Here is a 23,183-nt window from a genome sequence, read left to right as displayed (position 1 = left end):
TAAAAACCAGAGTCCTGGAAGCTGTAGCTATCTACAAAAATGGCAAAATCTTACTAAAAACCTAGAATTACAGTGACCATTCTAGGGAATGTTTCAATAAAAAAAAAAATCATTTATTTAAGAAGTGCACATGAAAGTAAGGGTTCCTGAATTAAACAGAATAGCATACTTATTTGGTATGCAGAAGTTTCTAAAAGGCTTCAAGATTCCAAAATAGCTTTATTAAAAGATTCATTACAGCGCAGCCCTGGTGGCTCAGTGGTTTAGTGCCACCTTTGGCCCAGGGCCTGATCCTGGAGACCTGGGATCGAGTCCCACGTCGGGCTCCCTGCATGGAGCCTGCTTCTCCCTCTGCCTGTGTCTCTGCCTCTCTCTCTCTCTCTCTCTCTCTCTCTCTCTCAGTATGTGTCTCTCATGAATAAATAAAATCTTAAAAAAAAGAAAAGAATCATTACAAAAAGCCAATGAAGGGCACCTGGGTGGCTGAATAGGTGAAACACCTGCCTTCCACTCTGGTTGTGATCCCAGGGTTCTGGGACCCAGCCCCACATCACTTAGCCCCACTGCTAAGCGGGGAGTTGAGCCTGCTTCTCCCTCTGCCCCTCCCCTTGCTCGTGGTTTCTCCCTCTCTCTCAAATAAAAAAATAAAATCTTAAAGAAAAAAGAAAAAACAACCAAAGAAAGAGCCAATGAAACGTTAAAGACCCAAGAAATACCAAAAATAAAATACAGTAAGACAAACATAACTCCTACTGTTCCCTTCTAACCTTCTTTATCTGAGATCTTGCTTGTTTTGCCGCTTAACTGCCTTTCTACTCTACCCTAAAGAGACTGTTAAAGTTACCTTTTCTATAGGGGTTTTTGTTTGTTTTTTGGTTTTTTAGAGATTTTATTTATTTCAGAGTCAGAGCGCATGAGCAAGTAGGGGGCAGTGGTTGGGAGAGGGAGAAGCAGACTCCCCGCTGAGCAGAACCCATGGGCTCTATCCCAGGACTCTGGGATCACAAGGCAAGCCCAAGACAGAGGCATACCCGACTGAGCCACCCAGGCACCCTTTAAAGTTACTTTTTAAGATGAAACTCCCCGGGGCCCCTGAGTGGCTCATGTTGGATCATCTCAGGTCATGATCTCAGGGTCCTAGAATCAAGCCCCACAGCTGGCTCCCCGCTCAGTGGGGGAGTCTGCTTCAGATCCTCTGCCTCTGCCCCCCACCCCATCCACTTGTGTGCATATACTCTCTCATAAATAAATAGATAGATGATAGATAGATAGATAGATAGATAGATAGATAGATAGGAACTACCCAAGGATTCAGAAGATCCTACTCAGTGTCTTTCTCTCCTTAGTCAAAGGCTGAACTTAGTGTCATAGATAAAGAGTTTCCTAAGCCTAGGGAGGACCCCCACAAGTTTTTTGAAGAATTTTGTCATTATGGGGGCCTATGACCCTGGGCTGCCAGATATTTATCATTTATGTACTTGTTGAAGGACCCAGCAAAGGTCAAAAATAGACGCAGGAAAGCAAAATGGCAAAACCCCAAGTTTGGCATTCAAGATCTTCAGTCTAGAACCTTCAATATGTTCTCATAGATAGAAGAACTTGTAAAAAAGCAACTGATCTTTGACAAGCCATTCCGAGAGTTTTCCATAGTTTGTACTGATTACTCTGTTATTCAAATATGCAAACAGGGGCATCGGGCTGACTCAATAGGAGGAGCATCCAACTCTTGATTTGGGGGTTGTAGGTCCAAGCCCCACACTCTGTGTAGAGATTACTTAAAAATATAAATCTTGGGCAGCCCGGGTCCCTCAGCGGTTTGACGCCACCTTCAGTCCAGGGTGTGATCCTGAAGACCCAAGATCGAGTCCCACGTCGGGCTCCCTGCATGGAGCCTGCTTCTCCTTCTGCCTGTGTCTCTGCCTCACTCTCTGTGTGTCTTTCATGAACAAATAAATAAAATCTTATAAATAAATAAATAAATAAATAAATAAATAAATAAATAAATAAATAAATAATAAATAAAATCTAGGGACCCCTGGGTGGCTCAGTGGTTGCGCGTCTGTCTGCCTCCGGCTCTGGGCGTGATTCCGGGGTCCTGGAATCCAGTCCCACATCAGGCCCGCTGCGAGGAGCCTGCTTCTCCGTCTGCCTGTGTCTCTGCCTCTCTCTTTCGCTGTGTCTCTCATGAATAAATAAATACAAATCCTTAAAAAAATATTGAAAATAAATAAAGCTGGGAGACTTTAAAGCTGGTTTGGAAGCTCTCTTCCTCAGGTCACTGAACCTGCTCTAGCTGCCCTGTTTGTAAGTGGATTATCTCCAGATTAGTGGAGGCTAGAAAGGCAGAAGAGAAGATGGGAGGGCACCAGTCTGACTGAACTCGTGACAATAGTTGAACACTCTGAAAGAACTTTGGAACAGGATTGTAAACCAAGACCCACCACGCTATTCACTTTATAGCTACAGCAGCTCCAAGGCCAGGCATCTATTTTTTTTAATTATTTTTAAAGATCTTATTTATTCATGAAAGACACACACACACACACACACACACACACAGAGGCAGAGATACAGGCAGAGGGAGAAGCAGGCTCCATGCAGAGTCCCATGTGGGACTCCATCCCAGGATTCCAGGATCACACCCCGAGCCGAAAGTAGACGCTCAACCACTGAGCCACCCAGGCGTCCCTTAGGCCAGGCATCTAAAAGAACACCTTATCCTCCCACATTGCACCCTTCTCCTTGGGCTCCACCATCAAAACACAGGCCCAAGGATTGATGTCTCAGTTGTAATCAACTGGGACCCTGCAAGAGGTTGTCCTCAAACACCCTTTACAAATTCTGTAATATCAACTCAAATGCCCCTATGTTTACCCTCCGAGGATCCCACCTCCCACCATGTTGATGGGATTCTGAGGGATTTTCTCTGAACTGCTACGTTACTCCCTTAAATAGCTAAGGGGAAACTACAATTAAATTAATGGGTTTGTGCAGTACGGTCAGAAATAGTCACTATTTGTCCTGGCTGAAACCTGACAAGATAGTTGAAAGGATTCAATAACACCATGATCACAAATTTGGCCAACTGGAAGCCAATATTCAAAGCCTGATAGGAATTTTTGTAAGACGTTCTCCCCTAAGCTAAGTACCTAGAGGGGGGACATCTGGGTGGCTCAGAGGTTGAGCGTCTGCCTTTGGCTCAGGGCGTGATCCCAGAGTTCCAGGATCGAGTCCCACATCGGGCTTCCTGCATGGAGCTTGCTTCTCCCTCTGCCTATGTCTCTGCCTGTGTCGCTCATGAATAAATAAATGAACTCTTAAAAAAAAAAAAAAAAAGCTGTCCTTGCTTTACAGATCTTACAAATCAAAGCCTACTTGCTGGATGGCTCCAGAATTGTTATTCAAAGTTCATCTAAAAAAAAAAGAAAAGTTCATCTAATCTTTTTATCAATTCCCCTGCCTCCCCTATTTATCTCGAAAAGTATGTAGGAGGGATCCCTGTGTGGCGCAGCGGTTTGGCGCCTGCCTTTGGCCCAGGGCGCGATCCTGGAGACCCGGGATCGAATCCCACGTCGGGCTCCCGGTGCATGGAGCCTGCTTCTCCCTCTGCCTGTGTCTCTGCCTCTCTCTCTCTCACTGTGTGCCTATCATAAATAAATAAAATTAAAAAAAAAAAAAAAAAGAAAAGTATGTAGGAGCTTGCATTTCTTTCTCCCTGTGCCTTTGAGATGTAAATGTTCTACTAGGGTAGACAATCTTCCTGATGTACAAACTTCAGGGAGGTAATTCTTATCAAAAGAAAAAAAAAGGGATCCCTGGGTGGCGCAGCGGTTTAGCGCCTGCCTTTGGCCCAGGGTGCGATCCTGGAGACCTGGGATCCCACGTCGGGCTCCGGGTGCATGGAGCCTGCTTCTCCCTCTGCCTGTGTCTCTGCCTCTCTCTCTCTCTCTGTGACTATCATAAATAAATAAAAACTTAAAAAAAAAAAGTAAAAAAAAAAGAGAGGAAAAAAAAGGAGGAAAGGTCATTTGGAACTTTGTCAAGGACAAATAAAAATCTTCAATGTCTTCCCCACAAAAATTAATAGAAAAAGTCCTGTTTACCAGAAAAACCATTTTGATCTGACTTTTCTAAGTTATGAGTTTGTATTGTTGTATCTAATTCATGGTAATAGTTTTTTTTTTCTTTTCTTTTCTTTTTTTCTTTACTCTGCCCAGCTTGATATATTTTTTCTAAATAAACACTACCCCCAATCTGGAACTTGAAAAAATGACCCTAAGATCAAGAGTCACATGCTCTGCCAACTGAGCAGGACAGGCACCCCCAGGGCAATCATTTTTAAAATCTATCTATCTATCTATCTATCTATCTATCTATCTATCTAAGAGAGAGGGAGAGAGAGAGGAACACAAGTAGGGAGGAGCAGAGAGAGACAAGCAGACTCCCTGCCAAACACAGAGCCGGACTCCGGGCTGATCCCATGATGCTGAGATCATGAGATCGTGACCTGAGCTGAAATCAAGACTTGAATGCTTAACTGATGGAGCCACTGCAGCGCCCCATGGCAATAATTTTTTTTTGGGGGGGGGCAATAATTTTTAAATGCAAGTCATAAGGTCTCTGTTTACATCTTTCATGTACTTCTGTGTATGTGCTATAGACATGTGGTATTTGGGGGCACATGTTGGCTCAACAGTTGAGCATCTACCTTTGGCTCAGGTCGTGATCCCAGGGTCCTGGGATCAAGTCCTGCATCAGAGTCCCTTCAGGGAACCTGCTTCTCCCTCTGCCTATGTCTCTGCCTCTCTCTGTGTCTCTCATAAATAAATAAATAAATAAACAAACAAACAAACAAATAAATAAATAAAATCTTTGAAAAATAAATAAATACAACAATTTAGCTCACATATTACGGGCACCCTCCTTTTCTCTGTCTAACCGCTAGAAGATTCCAGAAACTGCTTTGCAGACTCTCCTCAGAGGTTTAGAAGGTAAGGGTGAGAAAAAAAATAGTGAGGAATTGGGTTGCATATATTGGTAGTGAGAGCTGAGATCCTGAAAACTGTTTGCTGCTGCTCCCGTCTCTCTCCCTCAGTCATCAAGTCCTGTAGCAGAACACTCGTTAACCCGGAAGGTACACGTGCGTTCCAGGAGAGTCTTGTTAAATACTCTGTGGCTCTGCATTTCCAACATGCTCATGGGACCCTGGTGCTGCTGGGGTAGGGACCGCATTTTGAGCAGCAAGGTGGCAAACTGTCCCACCTCAAGTCATTTTTTCAAAATTATTTGTGGGATGCCTGAATAATTGGCATCAGCAGCTGAGTGTCTCCTTTCGGCTCAGGGCGTGATCCTGGGATCCAGGAGCAAATCTCATGTTGGGCTCCTTGCAGGGAGCCTGCTTCTCCCTCTGCCTGTGTCTCTGCCTCTCTGTGTGAGTGTGTCTCATGAATAAATAAATACAATTTTAATAAAATAAAATGTTTAAAGATTTTATTTATTTCTTCATGCAAGACACAGAGACATAGGCAGAGGGAGGAGCAGACTCCCTGTGGGGAGCCTGATGTAGGACTTGATTTCAGAACCCCAGAATCACAACTTGATCCAAGGGCAGACTTTCAACCACTGAGCCACCCAGGCACCCCATTTTTTTTAAGATTTTTATTTGGGGGACACTTAGGTGGCTCAGCAGTTAAGTGTCTGCCTTTAGCCCAGGACGGGATCCTGGGGTCCCAGGATCGAGTCCTGCATCATCTCCCTGCATGAAGCCTGCTTCTCCCTCTGCCTATGTCTCTGCCTCTCTCTCTGGGTCTCTCATGAATAAATAAATAAAATCTTAAACATCAAACAAAAATGGCTCAAGGTGAGGGGTGCCTAGGTGATCCCATTTGGTTAGGTGTCTGCCTTTGGCTCAGGTCCTGATCCCAGGATCCTGGGAATGAGCCCTGACTTTGAGCTTCCCACTCAGCAGGGAGTGTTTCTCCCTCTGCCCCTCCCCTTCCATTCATGCTCTCTCTCTCTCTCTCTGTCTCTCTCTCAAATAAAATCTTTTTTTTTTTTTTTTTTTTTTTTTAGCCACTTTTGAAACAAGGTATCTTTCACTAGTCTCTCCAGCCAGGTCTCTTCCACTAGTTATGAAAGCTGGGGTGATGGAAAGAAGCTGATGCAGCCATGCAAGGGGACAGTGAAGGCAGGGCTGCCACAGGACCAGGCAAAACATATGCAATGGGGCCTGGACTCGAGGGTGCTGTCCTCCTCGGCTGGTGGGGACTCAATGCCCTCTCAGATCCGAGGACCGAGCACAGGAGCCCCTGGAGTCGGCAACCATGGCACCAACAGATGTTCTCTGGTTGTGCATAGGCTTCCCCAACAGCTGGGTGAGGAGTGGATGTGGCTGAATGGCGGCAGAGAGGAATGGAAGAGCATGAGCATGGCAGATGCCCCTTGTGACCAAGGACAAGGTCACATTTACCTGTGTGATCCCGGGCCCGCACAGTGACAGGTGCAGAGCAGGTGCTACACCGAAGAATTGGGTGGACCAAAAATTTCATTTTATGTTATTATTTTATTGAAAGACTTATTTATTTGAGAGAGGAAGAGAGGGAGAGAGGAAGAGAGGGAGAGAGGGACAGAGAGCATGAGCAGGAGGGGCAGAGAGAGGAGAGAGAATCTCAAACAGACTCCAAGCTGAGCATGGAGCCTGATGTGGGGCTTGATCCCAGGGCCCTGAGATCAGGACCTAAGCCGAAACCAAGAGCTAGATATTTAACTGACTGCGCGACCGAGGTGCCTCTGAATCAACAAATTTAAAAACAGGTTTTCAGGGCAGCCCCGTGGCTCAGAGGTTTAGCGCCACCTTCAGCCCAGGGCCTGATCCTGGAGTCCCGGGATCGAGTCCCACATCGGTCTCCCTGCATGGAGCCTGCCTCTCTCTCTTCTCTCTCTCTCTCCCCCCATGTCATGAATAAGTAAATAAAATTTAAAAATAAAATAAACGAAAGAAAAATAGGAAAGAAAGGGAGATCCAGAAATAGATCTAAATATATATGAGGACTTTTTGGTATGATAAAGGTGGCATCTGAAAATGATGATTAGATGGGCTCTTCCATATATGATGCAGGAACCACTGGGTAGCCATCCAGAAAAAATAAAGTCAGATTAATACCGGAACTTATATACTGGGACAAATACCAAGCGCGCCAGAGATAGAAATGCAAAAAATCAACAATTCTAAGGACAGTGAGCAAAGAATATGAACACTCAGTTCACAGCAAATAATAGTGGATGTGAAGCACATGGAAAGATGAACAATCTGGCTTATGAAGACACCACTGCATACGATGCAAGAGTTTGATAACAAGACAGTTGGGCAAGGCCGTGGGGAACATGCATTGGATGAGAAAGCTAGCTGTACTTTTCAAGGCTCTGCCCCTGGCTTATCATTCCCGACTCCCTTGAAGCGATAGTAAGTTGGACACTTGGAAAGGGCCTGACCGTCACACTTGCTCTAACTTTGCAGGCACTTTGGTCTGTGCCCATTGATGTGAGCAGGCTAAGGGAGACCCATATTAACCAAACACACGAGAAGCTGGTGTGTGAACTAGAAGGGGAAATCATTGTTTATTTTTATTTTTTAAAAGATTTTATCTATTTAATCATGAGAGCGAGAGAGAGAGAGGCAGAGACAGGCAGAGAGAGAAGCAGGCTCCATGCAGGGAGCCTGACGTGGGACTCGATCCTGGGTGTCCAGGATCACGCCCTGGGCTAAAGTCAGTGCTAAACAGCTGAGCGACCAGGGCTCCCCGAAATAATTTTTGAAAGATTTTAGACATTTATTTGACACAGAAAAAGAGAGAACACAAGCAGGGGGAGTAGCAGAGAGAAAGAGAGAGAGAAACAAACTCTCCACTGGGCAGGGAGACCAATGCAGGGCTCAGACCCAAGACTCCGAGATCATGACCTGAGCCAAAGGCAGACGCCAAAGCGACTGAGCCACACACGTGCCCCGAGAAATCATTTTTTTAAAAATTGTATTTATTTATTTTTAAGTAGGCTCCACGTGCGAGTGGGACTTGAACACAGGACCCTGTTCTAGAGCTTACATGCTATGAGGCTAAACGGCAATAAATAAATGTATAAAATGTCAAGTGACGCCGTGCTGTGGAATACAGGAAAGCCAGGTAAGGGAGAAGCAGGGGCCCTGGGTGGATGAGGGAAGATGAAGCACAGGACTCTCTGCCAGCTGTTGATAGTCTCCCTTTCCAGACGAGGAGGCTACAGAGAAAGGACCTGCCTGACAGGTTTTGGCCTGCGTCTGGTTCTCACCGATATACCGTATGCGGAACATGTGTCGTGGGCCACCTGGGTGGCTCAGCGGTTGAGCGTCAGTCAGTCTGTGGCCCAGGTGGTGATCCCGGGTCTTGGGATCGAGTCGTGCATGGGGCTCCTGGGAGGGAGCCCGTTCCTCCCCCTGCCTATGTCTCTGCCTCTCTCTCCCCCTCGGTCTCTCATACATACATACATACATACATACATACATGCATGCATGAAAGAATGAATGAATGAATGAATTGAATCTTAAAAAAAAGAAAGAAGCCTGTATCCTTACTGCTAATAATCATGTCTGATAAGTTGTCATCTCATCATCTCCCGGTTTAGAGATGTCAGATGGAAGGGTTGACGGAGGAGGCCAGGTGACTCGCTAGGTCCCACAGGTCCGCAGGGCTTAGCGCCCACGCACGCCAGCTCCACGCTCCGGGGCGCACCCGCCCCACCCCCCACCCCCGCCCGCGTCCCGTCGGCGGAGGCAGCGGGCAGAGGACCCCAGAGGACCCGTGTGTCAGCATCGGCAATGCTCAGTCTCCTCGTGGGCCTGACTCAGAAGAACCATTCCTCGTTTGTCGGCGCCCCCGGCTTCCTCGGCCTAGCCTGCCCCTTGCACTCGCCAAGCTGTGTGGTCTCGGGCCAGTTGCCTAACCTCTGCCTCCACCGCTCCTTCCCTCCTTCCGCAGGTAAACTCTGCAAGTTGGACGCGAAGAGAGCGCTGAGCGCAAGTCTGGCCCAGCCGAGGAGAAGCGTCTGGCTACGGTATAGCGCACGCGGCTCACTCGTTTCGGTGTCACAGGCACGACGCCTCCACTGGTACCTCGTGGCACCTAGGACCCACATCCTGGACCACTCAAACCCCCAGGTCAGGTCACGAGCTACCTCGGCCTTCCCTCAGTCCCACGAAGGAGGGAACGTAGGAAGGTGGCCGCTTCTGCCCTGGGGAAACGGAGGCCCAGGGGGTTAGGTAGATGCCCAGGGAGCCCTCCCGATGGGGCGGTAGGGAGGCCACCCGTTCAGGGCCCGGTCTCGGGTCCCAACTGGTGTCTGGAGCCCTTGGCAGGTGACGCCAGCCAGGCGCTTCTGGGCTCCCCACGCCCTGGCCCCAGCCAGCCTGTAGGGTCCCGCAGTGACGACGTGAGGAGCCTCCTGGGCCCTGGGACGACTCAGCGCCAGCCCCCGGCGCCAGCCCCACGCCCGGTTCCACGGCCCTCCCCCGAGGCGGGCCAAAGCGGGAAGCCGAGGGCGCCTGGCCCGCAGCCGGGTTCCGCCGCCCGCCGCGCCTCTAGGGCTCCGCGCGCGGAGGGGCGGGCCATTCAAATTAGGAAGGGCCTTGCGGGGCCGGCGACGACGCGACGACGGACGCATCGTTTGTCTTTTAAAAGGAAGAGACTTTACAAGGCCTCAGGAGAGCCTAGCGGCTAGTGCCGCCCGTGCCACGGTGGGAGAAGCGGGGGGAGCGGGACGTGGGCGGAGCGGGAGGCGAGTCACCGTGAGTGTAAGGTGGACGTCGTCGGGAGGGCGTGCGCGGGGGGGTGCGCGGCGGTATCGCTTCTCGGCCTTTTGGCTAAGATCAAGTGTAGTATCTGTTCTTATCAGTTTAATATCTGATACGTCCTCTATCCGAGGACAATATATTAAGTGGATTTTTGGAGCAGGGAGATGGAATAGGAGCTTGCTCCGTCCACTCCGCGCATCGACCTGGTATTGCAGTACCTCCAGGAACGGTGCACCCCCTCGGGGAAACACTGGGTTGTCAAAGACAGAGCCTAAGTTCTCCGGAGCCGCGCTTACAGAGGCTCTTTGCTGTTCTCGGGGAGGGTTGGGAGCGGGGCTTAGCGCAAGAAAAAAGCTCAGGGCGAGACTCGAATCGAAGTTGACTTCTTGTTTTCTTTTTTTCTCCAGCTCTGCTAACCTCAGCCGCACTTTCACGGTTTGTGGGAGCAACTGACCGTTGTACTACTGTTTTTCTCTTTCTGGTTTAGGTTGTTCATTTCCCTAAAGCTGTTTTTAAGTTTTAGTTTTACCTTTTTTTTTTTTTTTCCCTTAAGTTTTCATTTACTTATGAAAAGCAGAGAGGGAGGGGGAGAGAGAGAGAGAGAGAAGAGAGGGAGAGAGAAGCAGGCTCCATGCAGGGAGCCTGACGTGGGACCCGATCTTGGATCCCCAGGATCACGTCCGGGGCTGAAGACGGCGCTAAACCGCTGAGCCACCCAGGCCTGCCCCCTTAAAACCCTTAAGACACCTGGGCGGTTCAGGGGTCGAGTGTCTGCCCTCATGAATCTAGGGCCTGATCCCAGAGTCCTGGGATCGAGGTCCGCAAAGGGCTCTCTGCAGGGAGCTTGCTTCTCCCTCTTCTTCCTCTGCTTAGGTCTCTACCTCTCTCCGTGTTTCTCATGAATAAAGAGAATATTTAAAATCAATAAGGGGGGATCCCTGGGTGGCGCAGCGGTTTGGCGCCTGCCTTTGGCCCAGGGCGCGATCCTGGAGATCGAGGATCGAATCCCACGTCGGGCTCCCGGTGCATGGAGCCTGCTTCTCCCTCTGCCTGTGTTGTGTCTCTGCCTCTCTCTCTCTCTCACTGTGTGCCTATCATAAAAAAAAAAAAATATATATATATATATATATATATATATATATATATATATATATATATAAAATCAATAAAATCTTTTTAAAAAGGATCTCTTATAAAATTTGCCAGCAAGGAAAATACCTCGGCGTGAGGCAGATTTTGTCTCCTGTCTCATGAAGTTCTGTGGGTAGTCTGAATATAATTTAACAAAACAAGTAAATCAAATACATACGAATAGGATAAAACGTTTTTAGATGAACTGTTTTTTGTGTGCCTACAATGGAATGTTTCAGCTCTATTGTTTATTTAAGTAATCTCCACACCCAATGTGGGGCTGGAACCCGCGACCCAGAGATCAAGACTTGCATGCTCTACCAACTAAGCCAGCCAAGCACTCCTAGGTGAATTATCATTATTATTATTTGTATTTTTTTACTTTTTATTTTTTTTTCCAATTCTATGTATTTATTTGAGATAGAGTGTGTGTGAGAGAGCATGAGCAGGGGGCAGAGGGAGAGGGAGAATCGGACTCTGCTGGGCAGGGAGCCTGACTCAGGCCTTGATCCCAGGACCCTGGGATCATGACCTGAGCTGAAAGCGGACGCTCAACCTAACTGACTCCGCCTGAAACCTTAAAGTTTTGCTAAGCTAAGCTAAGAGATGAGTTACTTTCGTTAGATATCCGGATCACATCCAAATAAGATAATAAATGAAACATTGAAACATCGCTTACTGAACAAAAAAAGTGGCTTATCCGCTTTTTGCTTTTTTTCTTAAATAGAGGAATTGAATGCATTTGGATCTATTAATAAACGTGTTTAGTGCCACAGTAAGAAATGTACATGAGAAAGCATGTGTTTCTAGAAATTACAAAAGGATAAATCTGCCAAGCCACAAAATGCTAAGATGGTTCACGGTGGCTTGCTTCTTAGTTTTCACTGGAAATTAAAGATTTCTAAGAGTTAAGCATCCTTGGGATCCCTGGGTGGCGCAGCGGTTTAGCGCCTGCCTTTGGCCCACGGCGTGATCCTGGAGACCCGGGATCCAATCCCACGTCGGGTTCCGGGTGCATGGAGCCTGCTTTTCCCTCTGCCTATGTCTCTGCCTCTCTCTCTCTTTCTCTCTCTCTCTCTCTGTGTGTGTGTGACTATCATAAATAAATAAACATTTAAAAAAAAAAAAGATTTATTTATTGATTTGTTGGAAGGGAAGGGAGGGGAGGGGCAGACGGCGAGAGAAATCTAAGCAGACTCCTGGCTGAAGACTCACCCCGCTGTGGGGCTTCATCTCACGATCCTGAGGTCACGACCTGAGCAGAAACCAACAGTCGGACGCAGCTGACTGTGCCATCCAGGTGCCCCCCACTTTGGATCTTAAACAATGGGCCAGACTCCCAACATTCTGCTCTTGGGAGCGTGTTTTCCAGCTTCTTAAATCAGTGCGTGCCAACGCAACCCCCGCCCCCCCCCCCCCGCCCCCCCCGCCCCGCCCCGCGTCTCCCCGCCATGCCATATGCACCTGAGTCTGTTTCCGCGTCTAGTTAGCTCAAATCTCTTTCTGAAGCTCAGTTTTCCCATCTGTTAAGTGGAGATCATAAACCCTGACCCACGTCCTCACATGGTGGATGGGAATAAGGATCCACCGATAACCAAGATGTAAAACAACCAGCCAAGAGTAAGGGTCCCCTTAATTCTGTGAGAGGAGGAAGAGGAAGAAAGCTGAATGAAGATATTGGGCGGTGGTCCTTGGCAGCCTCGATTTCTTCAGGTGAAAAACATGATAGATAACATTTTCCCTTTGGGATTGTGGAAAGACCAAAACAGAAAACGAAGGGATTAGCTGGCACACAGTGGGTGCTAAATAATGGCAGGCAACTTGTGAAGCCCCGTTCTGGGTTCTGAGTCTCACTAGTATTACAGATCTAATCTAGCGGGACATGAAACTTGCTCTCCAGCACATAAGCCCTGCTATTTTAGTCCCAGGATCCTGAATATATTCGGGATGAGAGGCTGGGGGCAGGCGCTCTGTGGGCCCATGCACTGCCTTGACCACCACGCGTAACATCCTGGGCTTTCAGGCTTGGATCAACACCGACACGTGTCAAAGAAACGCAGTGTGACAGCTCCACGCTTCTTTGTTCGTCTCTCTCCAGGAGCATTGAGGCTTTTTTATTATCCCAGCCACAGTTCTTGGAGGCTCTGAGTCACTAACAACTTAAAAAGAAAAAACGAAACCTTGCCTCCTGTGTTCTGGGCACCCTCCTTTTCTCTGTCTGACCACCAGAAGATTGTGGAAACTGCTTTGCAGACTCTCCTCAGAGGTTCAGAAGGTAAAGGTGAGAGAAGAGCGGTGAGAAGATTGGGTTGCGTATATTGGTTGTGAGAGCTGAGATCCTAAAAACTATGTTTGCTGCTGCTCCCGTCTCTCTCCCTCAGTCATCAAGTCCTGTAGCAGAACGCTCGTCAACCCGTAAGGTACACGTGCGTTCCAGGAGAGTCTTGTTAAATACTCTGTGGCTCTGCATTTCCAACATGCTCATGGGACCCCGGTGCTGCTGGGGTAGGGACCACACTTTGAGCAGCAAGGTGGCAAACTGTCCCACCTCGAGTGATTTTTCTAAAGATTCTATTATTTTTTAAAGATTATTTATCTATTTATTCACAAGAGACACAGAGACAGAGGCAGAGACATAGGCAGAGGGAGAAACAGGCTCCTCGCAGGGAGCCCGATGCAGAACTCGATCCCAGGATCCTAGGATCAAGACCTGAGACGAAGGGAGATGCCTAACCAACTGAGCCACCCAGGTGCCCCGATAAACCATTTTTTAAAGTATTTTAGGGCAGCCCCGGTGGCTCAGGGGTTTGGTGCCTGCCTTCGGCCCAGAGCGTGATACTGCAGACCCGGGATCGAGTCCCACGTCGGGCTCCCTGCATGGAGCCTGCTTCTCCCTGCTTCTCCCTGTGTCTCTGCCTCTGTGTGTGTGTGTGTGTGTGTGTGTGTTCTCATGAATAAATAAATAAAAATTTTTAAGAAAAATAAAGTATTTTATTTAAGGGCACCTGGGTAGCTCAGTGGTTGGACATCTGCCTTTGGCTCCGGGGGTGATCCCGGATCCTGGGACAGAGTCCCGCATCCGGCTCCTGGCGAGGAGCCAGCTTCTCCCTCTGCCGTCTCTGACACTCTTTATGTGTCTCTCACGAATAAATAAATAAAATCTTTTTCTTTAAGTATTTTATTTGTTTATTTTTCATTAGGCTCCACATCAGGCGTGGGACTTGAACTCATGACCTCGATATTAAGAGTCACGTGCTCGGAGGACCCAGCCAACCAGGTGCCCCCTAGAATAGGAAATCACTACTTCACGATGATAAATATTCCTTTTCCTTTTTTTTTTTCATGTACATTTTTTAAAAAAAATTATTTATGATAGTCACAGAGAGAGAGAGAGAGAGAGAGACAGGGGCAGAGACACAGGCAGAGGGAGAAGCAGGCTCCATGCACCGGGAGCCCGATGTGGGATTCGATCCCGGGTCTCCAGGATCGCGCCCTGGGCCAAAGGCAGGCGCCAAACCGCTGCGCCACCCAGGGATCCCAAATATTCCTTTTCCTTGACAGAACATGCATATCTGCAATCCAAAGCACCTCATTCTAAGATGAAATGCTACAAAGCTAAATTGGCGAGCACAAGATGGCCTTAGGAGCGTGGAAGGGAGCGGAACTATACTAGAACCCAGGCAGAGTCATGATTACGACAGGCCCAGAGGTTGGCTAGTCACTTTCTATAGGTACGGGTCACATTATATAATATTTACTGATTCGTTTACTCAATGAAATATAGTCAGCGTATGCCACGTTCTGTTCGATGGAAGCGCTGGAGGTATAAATGTGCACCAAACAGAACAAGCTCCCCGTTCTAGAGCTTACATGCTATGAGGCTAAACGGCAATAAATAAATGTATAAAATGTCAAGTGACGCCGTGCTGTGGAATACAGGAAAGCCCGGTAAGGGAGAAGCAGGGGCCCTGGGTGGATGAGGGAAGATGAAGCACAGGACTCTCTGCCAGCTGTTGATAGTCTCCCTTTCCAGACGAGGAGGCTACAGAGAAAGGACCTGCCTGACAGGTTTTGGCCTGCGTCTGGTTCTCACCGATATACCGTATGCGGAACATGTGTCGTGGGCCACCTGGGTGGCTCAGCGGTTGAGCGTCAGTCAGTCTGTGGCCCAGGTGGTGATCCCGGGTCTTGGGATCGAGTCGTGCATGGGGCTCCTGGGAGGGAGCCCGTTCCTCCCCCTGCCTATGTCTCTGCCTCTCTCTCCCCCTCGGTCTCTCATACATACATACATACATACATACATACATGCATGCATGAAAGAATGAATGAATGAATGAATTGAATCTTAAAAAAAAGAAAGAAGCCTGTATCCTTACTGCTAATAATCATGTCTGATAAGTTGTCATCTCATCATCTCCCGGTTTAGAGATGTCAGATGGAAGGGTTGACGGAGGAGGCCAGGTGACTCGCTAGGTCCCACAGGTCCGCAGGGCTTAGCGCCCACGCACGCCAGCTCCACGCTCCGGGGCGCACCCGCCCCACCCCCCACCCCCGCCCGCGTCCCGTCGGCGGAGGCAGCGGGCAGAGGACCCCAGAGGACCCGTGTGTCAGCATCGGCAATGCTCAGTCTCCTCGTGGGCCTGACTCAGAAGAACCATTCCTCGTTTGTCGGCGCCCCCGGCTTCCTCGGCCTAGCCTGCCCCTTGCACTCGCCAAGCTGTGTGGTCTCGGGCCAGTTGCCTAACCTCTGCCTCCACCGCTCCTTCCCTCCTTCCGCAGGTAAACTCTGCAAGTTGGACGCGAAGAGAGCGCTGAGCGCAAGTCTGGCCCAGCCGAGGAGAAGCGTCTGGCTACGGTATAGCGCACGCGGCTCACTCGTTTCGGTGTCACAGGCACGACGCCTCCACTGGTACCTCGTGGCACCTAGGACCCACATCCTGGACCACTCAAACCCCCAGGTCAGGTCACGAGCTACCTCGGCCTTCCCTCAGTCCCACGAAGGAGGGAACGTAGGAAGGTGGCCGCTTCTGCCCTGGGGAAACGGAGGCCCAGGGGGTTAGGTAGATGCCCAGGGAGCCCTCCCGATGGGGCGGGTAGGGAGGCCACCCGTTCAGGGCCCGGTCTCGGGTCCCAACTGGTGTCTGGAGCCCTTGGCAGGTGACGCCAGCCAGGCGCTTCTGGGCTCCCCACGCCCTGGCCCCAGCCAGCCTGTAGGGTCCCGCAGTGACGACGTGAGGAGCCTCCTGGGCCCTGGGACGACTCCGCGCCAGCCCCCGGCGCCAGCCCCACGCCCGGTTCCACGGCCCTCCCCCGAGGCGGGCCAAAGCGGGAAGCCGAGGGCGCCTGGCCCGCAGCCGGGTTCCGCCGCCCGCCGCGCCTCTAGGGCTCCGCGCGCGGAGGGGCGGGCCATTCAAATTAGGAAGGGCCTTGCGGGGCCGGCGACGACGCGACGACGGACGCATCGTTTGTCTTTTAAAAGGAAGAGACTTTACAAGGCCTCAGGAGAGCCTAGCGGCTAGTGCCGCCCGTGCCACGGTGGGAGAAGCGGGGGGAGCGGGACGTGGGCGGAGCGGGAGGCGAGTCACCGTGAGTGTAAGGTGGACGTCGTCGGGAGGGCGTGCGCGGGGGGGTGCGCGGCGGTATCGCTTCTCGGCCTTTTGGCTAAGATCAAGTGTAGTATCTGTTCTTATCAGTTTAATATCTGATACGTCCTCTATCCGAGGACAATATATTAAATGGATTTTTGGAGCAGGGAGATGGAATAGGAGCTTGCTCCGTCCACTCCGCGCATCGACCTGGTATTGCAGTACCTCCAGGAACGGTGCACCCCCTCGGGGAAACACTGGGTTGTCAAAGACAGAGCCTAAGTTCTCCGGAGCCGCGCTTACAGAGGCTCTTGGCTGTTCTCGGGGAGGGTTGGGAGCGGGGCTTAGCGCAAGAAAAAAGCTCAGGGCGAGACTCGAATCGAAGTTGACTTCTGGTTTCTTTTTTTCTCCAGCTCTGCTAACCTCAGCCGCACTTTCACGGTTTGGGGGAGCAACTGACCGTTGTACTACTGTTTTTCTCTTTCTGGTTTAGGTTGTTCATTTCCCTAAAGCTGTTTTTAAGTTTTAGTTTTACCTTTTTTTTTTTTTTTCCTTAAGTTTTCATTTACTTATGAAAAGCAGAGAGGGAGGGAGAGAGAGAGAGAGAGAGAGAGAGAGAAGAGAGGGAGAGAGAAGCAGGCTCCATGCAGGGAGCCTGACGTGGGACCCGATCTTGGATCCCCAGGATCACGTCCGGGCTGAAGACGGCGCTAAACCGCTGAGCCACCCAGGCCTGCCCCCTTAAAACCCTTAAGACACCTGGGCGGTTCAGGGGTCGAGTGTCTGCCCTCATGAATCTAGGGCCTGATCCCAGAGTCCTGGGATCGAGGTCCGCAAAGGGCTCTCTGCAGGGAGCTTGCTTCTCCCTCTTCTTCCTCTGCTTAGGTCTCTACCTCTCTCCGTGTTTCTCATGAATAAAGAGAATATTTAAAATCAATAAGGGGGGATCCCTGGGTGGCGCAGCGGTTTGGCGCCTGCCTTTGGCCCAGGGCGCGATCCTGGAGATCGAGGATCGAATCCCACGTCGGGCTCCCGGTGCATGGAGCCTGCTTCTCCCTCTGCCTGTGTTGTGTCTCTGCCTCTCTCTCTCTCTCACTGTGTGCCTATCATAAAAAAAAAAAAAATATATATATATATATATATATATATATATATATATATATATATAAAATCAATAAAATCTTTTTAAAAGGATCTCTTATAAAATTTGCCAGCAAGGAAAATACCTCGGCGTGAGGCAGATTTTGTCTCCTGTCTCATGAAGTTCTGTGGGTAGTCTGAATATAATTTAACAAAACAAGTAAATCAAATACATACGATAGGATAAAACGTTTTTAGATGAACTGTTTTTTGTGTGCCTACAATGGAATGTTTCAGCTCTATTGTTTATTTAAGTAATCTCCACACCCAATGTGGGGCTGGAACCCGCGACCCAGAGATCAAGACTTGCATGCTCTACCAACTAAGCCAGCCAAGCACTCCTAGGTGAATTATCATTATTATTATTTGTATTTTTTTACTTTTTATTTTTTTTTCCAATTCTATGTATTTATTTGAGATAGAGTGTGTGTGAGAGAGCATGAGCAGGGGGCAGAGGGAGAGGGAGAATCGGACTCTGCTGGGCAGGGAGCCTGACTCAGGCCTTGATCCCAGGACCCTGGGATCATGACCTGAGCTGAAAGCGGACGCTCAACCTACTGACTCCGCCTGAAAACCTTAAAGTTTTGCTAAGCTAAGCTAAGAGATGAGTTACTTTCGTTAGATATCCGGATCACATCCAATAAGATAATAAATGAAACATTGAAACATCGCTTACTGAACAAAAAAAGTGGCTTATCCGCTTTTTGCTTTTTTTCTTAAATAGAGGAATTGAATGCATTTGGATCTATTAATAAACGTGTTTAGTGCCACAGTAAGAAATGTACATGAGAAAGCATGTGTTTCTAGAAATTACAAAAGGATAAATCTGCCAAGCCACAAAATGCTAAGATGGTTCACGGTGGCTTGCTTCTTAGTTTTCACTGGAAATTAAAGATTTCTAAGAGTTAAGCATCCTTGGGATCCCTGGGTGGCGCAGCGGTTTAGCGCCTGCCTTTGGCCCACGGCGTGATCCTGGAGACCCGGGATCCAATCCCACGTCGGGTTTCCGGGTGCATGGAGCCTGCTTTTCCCTCTGCCTATGTCTCTGCCTCTCTCTCTCTTTCTCTCTCTCTCTCTCTGTGTGTGTGTGACTATCATAAATAAATAAACATTTAAAAAAAAAAAAGATTTATTTATTGATTTGTTGGAAGGGAAGGGAGGGGAGGGGCAGACGGCGAGAGAAATCTAAGCAGACTCCTGGCTGAAGACTCACCCCGCTGTGGGGCTTCATCTCACGATCCTGAGGTCACGACCTGAGCAGAAACCAACAGTCGGACGCAGCTGACTGTGCCATCCAGGTGCCCCCCAACTTTGGATCTTAAACAATGGGCCAGACTCCCAACATTCTGCTCTTGGGAGCGTGTTTTCCAGCTTCTTAAATCAGTGCGTGCCAACGCAACCCCCGCCCCCCCCCCCGCCCCCCCGCCCCGCCCCGCGTCTCCCCGCCATGCCATATGCACCTGAGTCTGTTTCCGCGTCTAGTTAGCTCAAATCTCTTTCTGAAGCTCAGTTTTCCCATCTGTTAAGTGGAGATCATAAACCCTGACCCACGTCCTCACATGGTGGATGGGAATAAGGATCCACCGATAACCAAGATGTAAAACAACCAGCCAAGAGTAAGGGTCCCCTTAATTCTGTGAGAGGAGGAAGAGGAAGAAAAGCTGAATGAAGATATTGGGCGGTGGGTCCTTGGCAGCCTCGATTTCTTCAGGTGAAAAACATGATAGATAACATTTTCCCTTTGGGATTGTGGAAAGACCAAAACAGAAAACGAAGGGATTAGCTGCACACAGTGGGTGCTAAATAATGGCAGGCAACTTGTGAAGCCCCGTTCTGGGTTCTGAGTCTCACTAGTATTACAGATCTAATCTAGCGGGACATGAAACTTGCTCTCCAGCACATAAGCCCTGCTATTTTAGTCCCAGGATCCTGATATATTCGGGATGAGAGGCTGGGGGCAGGCGCTCTGTGGGCCCATGCACTGCCTTGACCACCACGCGTAACATCCTGGGCTTTCAGGCTTGGATCAACACCGACACGTGTCAAAGAAACGCAGTGTGACAGCTCCACGCTTCTTTGTTCGTCTCTCTCCAGGAGCATTGAGGCTTTTTTATTATCCCAGCCACAGTTCTTGGAGGCTCTGAGTCACTAACAACTTAAAAAGAAAAAACGAAACCTTGCCTCCTGTGTTCTGGGCACCCTCCTTTTCTCTGTCTGACCACCAGAAGATTGTGGAAACTGCTTTGCAGACTCTCCTCAGAGGTTCAGAAGGTAAAGGTGAGAGAAGAGCGGTGAGAAGATTGGGTTGCGTATATTGGTTGTGAGAGCTGAGATCCTAAAAACTATGTTTGCTGCTGCTCCCGTCTCTCTCCTCAGTCATCAAGTCCTGTAGCAGAACGCTCGTCAACCCGTAAGGTACACGTGCGTTCCAGGAGAGTCTTGTTAAATACTCTGTGGCTCTGCATTTCAACATGCTCATGGGACCCCGGTGCTGCTGGGGTAGGGACCACACTTTGAGCAGCAAGGTGGCAAACTGTCCCACCTCGAGTGATTTTTCTAAAGATTCTATTATTTTTTTAAAGATTATTTATCTATTTATTCACAAGAGACACAGAGACAGAGGCAGAGACATAGGCAGAGGGAGAACAGGCTCCTCGCAGGGAGCCCGATGCAGAACTCGATCCCAGGATCCTAGGATCAAGACCTGAGACGAAGGGAGATGCCTAACCAACTGAGCCACCCAGGTGCCCCGATAAACCATTTTTTAAAGTATTTAGGGCAGCCCCGGTGGCTCAGGGGTTTGGTGCCTGCCTTCGGCCCAGAGCGTGATACTGCAGACCCGGGATCGAGTCCCACGTCGGGCTCCCTGCATGGAGCCTGCTTCTCCCTGCTTCTCCCTGTGTCTCTGCCTCTGTGTGTGTGTGTGTGTGTGTGTGTGTTCTCATGAATAAATAAATAAAAATTTTAAGAAAAATAAAGTATTTATTTAAGGGCACCTGGGTAGCTCAGTGGTTGGACATCTGCCTTTGGCTCCGGGGGTGATCCCGGATCCTGGGACAGAGTCCCGCATCCGGCTCCTGGCGAGGAGCCAGCTTCTCCCTCTGCCGTCTCTGACACTCTTTATGTGTCTCTCACGAATAAATAAATAAAATCTTTTCTTTAAGTATTTTATTTGTTTATTTTTCATTAGGCTCCACATCAGGCGTGGGACTTGAACTCATGACCTCGATATTAAGAGTCACGTGCTCGGAGGACCCAGCCAACCAGGTGCCCCCTAGAATAGGAAATCACTACTTCACGATGATAAATATTCCTTTTCCTTTTTTTTTTTCATGTACATTTTTTAAAAAAAATTATTTATGATAGTCACAGAGAGAGAGAGAGAGAGAGAGACAGGGGCAGAGACACAGGCAGAGGGAGAAGCAGGCTCCATGCACCGGGAGCCCGATGTGGGATTCGATCCCGGGTCTCCAGGATCGCGCCCTGGGCCAAAGGCAGGCGCCAAACCGCTGCGCCACCCAGGGATCCCAAATATTCCTTTTCCTTGACAGAACATGCATATCTGCAATCCAAAGCACCTCATTCTAAGATGAAATGCTACAAAGCTAAATTGGCGAGCACAAGATGGCCTTAGGAGCGTGGAAGGGAGCGGAACTATACTAGAACCCAGGCAGAGTCATGATTACGACAGGCCCAGAGGTTGGCTAGTCACTTTCTATAGGTACGGGTCACATTATATAATATTTACTGATTCGTTTACTCAATGAAATATAGTCAGCGTATGCCACGTTCTGTTCGATGGAAGCGCTGGAGGTATAAATGTGCACCAAACAGAACAAGCTCCCCGTTCTAGAGCTTACATGCTATGAGGCTAAACGGCAATAAATAAATGTATAAAATGTCAAGTGACGCCGTGCTGTGGAATACAGGAAAGCCCGGTAAGGGAGAAGCAGGGGCCCTGGGTGGATGAGGGAAGATGAAGCACAGGACTCTCTGCCAGCTGTTGATAGTCTCCCTTTCCAGACGAGGAGGCTACAGAGAAAGGACCTGCCTGACAGGTTTTGGCCTGCGTCTGGTTCTCAACCGATATACCGTATGCGGAACATGTGTCGTGGCCACCTGGGTGGCTCAGCGGTTGAGCGTCAGTCAGTCTGTGGCCCAGGTGGTGATCCCGGGTTCTTGGGGATCGAGTCGTGCATGGGGCTCCTGGGAGGGAGCCCGTTCCTCCCCCTGCCTATGTCTCTGCCTCTCTCTCCCCCTCGGTCTCTCATACATACATACATACATACATACATACATGCATGCATGAAAGAATGAATGAATGAATGAATTGAATCTTAAAAAAAAGAAAGAAGCCTGTATCCTTACTGCTAATAATCATGTCTGATAAGTTGTCATCTCATCATCTCCCGGTTTAGAGATGTCAGATGGAAGGGTTGACGGAGGAGGCCAGGTGACTCGCTAGGTCCCACAGGTCCGCAGGGCTTAGCGCCCACGCACGCCAGCTCCACGCTCCGGGGCGCACCCGCCCCACCCCCCACCCCCGCCCGCGTCCCGTCGGCGGAGGCAGCGGGCAGAGGACCCCAGAGGACCCGTGTGTCAGCATCGGCAATGCTCAGTCTCCTCGTGGGCCTGACTCAGAAAGAACCATTCCTCGTTGGTCGGCGCCCCCGGCTTCCTCGGCCTAGCCTGCCCCTTGCACTCGCCAAGCTGTGTGGTCTCGGGCCAGTTGCCTAACCTCTGCCTCCACCGCTCCTTCCCTCCTTCCGCAGGTAAACTCTGCAAGTTGGACGCGAAGAGAGCGCTGAGCGCAAGTCTGGCCCAGCCGAGGAGAAGCGTCTGGCTACGGTATAAGCGCACGCGGCTCACTCGTTTCGGTGTCACAGGCACGACGCCTCCACTGTACCTCGTGGCACCTAGGACCCACATCCTGGACCACTCAAACCCCCAGGTCAGGTCACGAGCTACCTCGGCCTTCCCTCAGTCCCACGAAGGAGGGAACGTAGGAAGGTGGCCGCTTCTGCCCTGGGGAAACGGAGGCCCAGGGGGTTAGGTAAGATGCCCAGGGAGCCCTCCCGATGGGGCGGTAGGGAGGCCACCCGTTCAGGGGCCCGGTCTCGGGTCCCAACTGGTGTCTGGAGCCCTTGGCAGGTGACGCCAGCCAGGCGCTTCTGGGCTCCCCACGCCCTGGCCCCAGCCAGCCTGTAGGTCCCGCAGTGACTACGTGAGGAGCCTCCTGGGCCCTGGGACGACTCCGCGCCAGCCCCCGGCGCCAGCCCCACGCCCGGTTCCACGGCCCTCCCCGAGGCGGGCCAAGCGGGAAGCCGAGGGCGCCTGGCCCGCAGCCGGGTTCCGCCGCCCGCCGCGCCTCTAGGGCTCCGCGCGCGGAGGGGCGGGCCATTCAAATTAGGAAGGGCCTTGCGGGGCCGGCGACGACGCGACGACGGACGCAATCGTTTGTCTTTTAAAAGGAAGAGACTTTACAAGGCCTCAGGAGAGCCTAGCGG

At 50.0% G+C, this 23,183-nt stretch overlaps 2 non-coding genes across 2 annotated transcripts; both read left to right on the top strand.

The window, feature by feature from the left end:
• Window positions 1-9,869: 9,869 nt before the first annotated feature.
• LOC112655699 (U2 spliceosomal RNA) lies at window positions 9,870-10,060 on the top strand. The gene has a single exon (XR_003133837.3). It is a non-coding gene; the product is annotated as a U2 spliceosomal RNA (small nuclear RNA).
• A 6,532-nt stretch (window positions 10,061-16,592) lies between these two features.
• Window positions 16,593-16,783, top strand: LOC112655696 (U2 spliceosomal RNA). Its single transcript, XR_003133833.1, has one exon. It is a non-coding gene; the product is annotated as a U2 spliceosomal RNA (small nuclear RNA).
• The last annotated feature ends 6,400 nt before the right edge of the window (window positions 16,784-23,183 follow it).

Source organism: Canis lupus, chromosome 9 (assembly GCF_003254725.2).
Source record: "Canis lupus dingo isolate Sandy chromosome 9, ASM325472v2, whole genome shotgun sequence".
Lineage (NCBI taxonomy): Eukaryota > Metazoa > Chordata > Mammalia > Carnivora > Canidae > Canis > Canis lupus.
The sequence above is the reverse complement of the archived record's forward strand: the minus strand, read 5'-3'. Positions and strand labels throughout refer to the sequence as shown.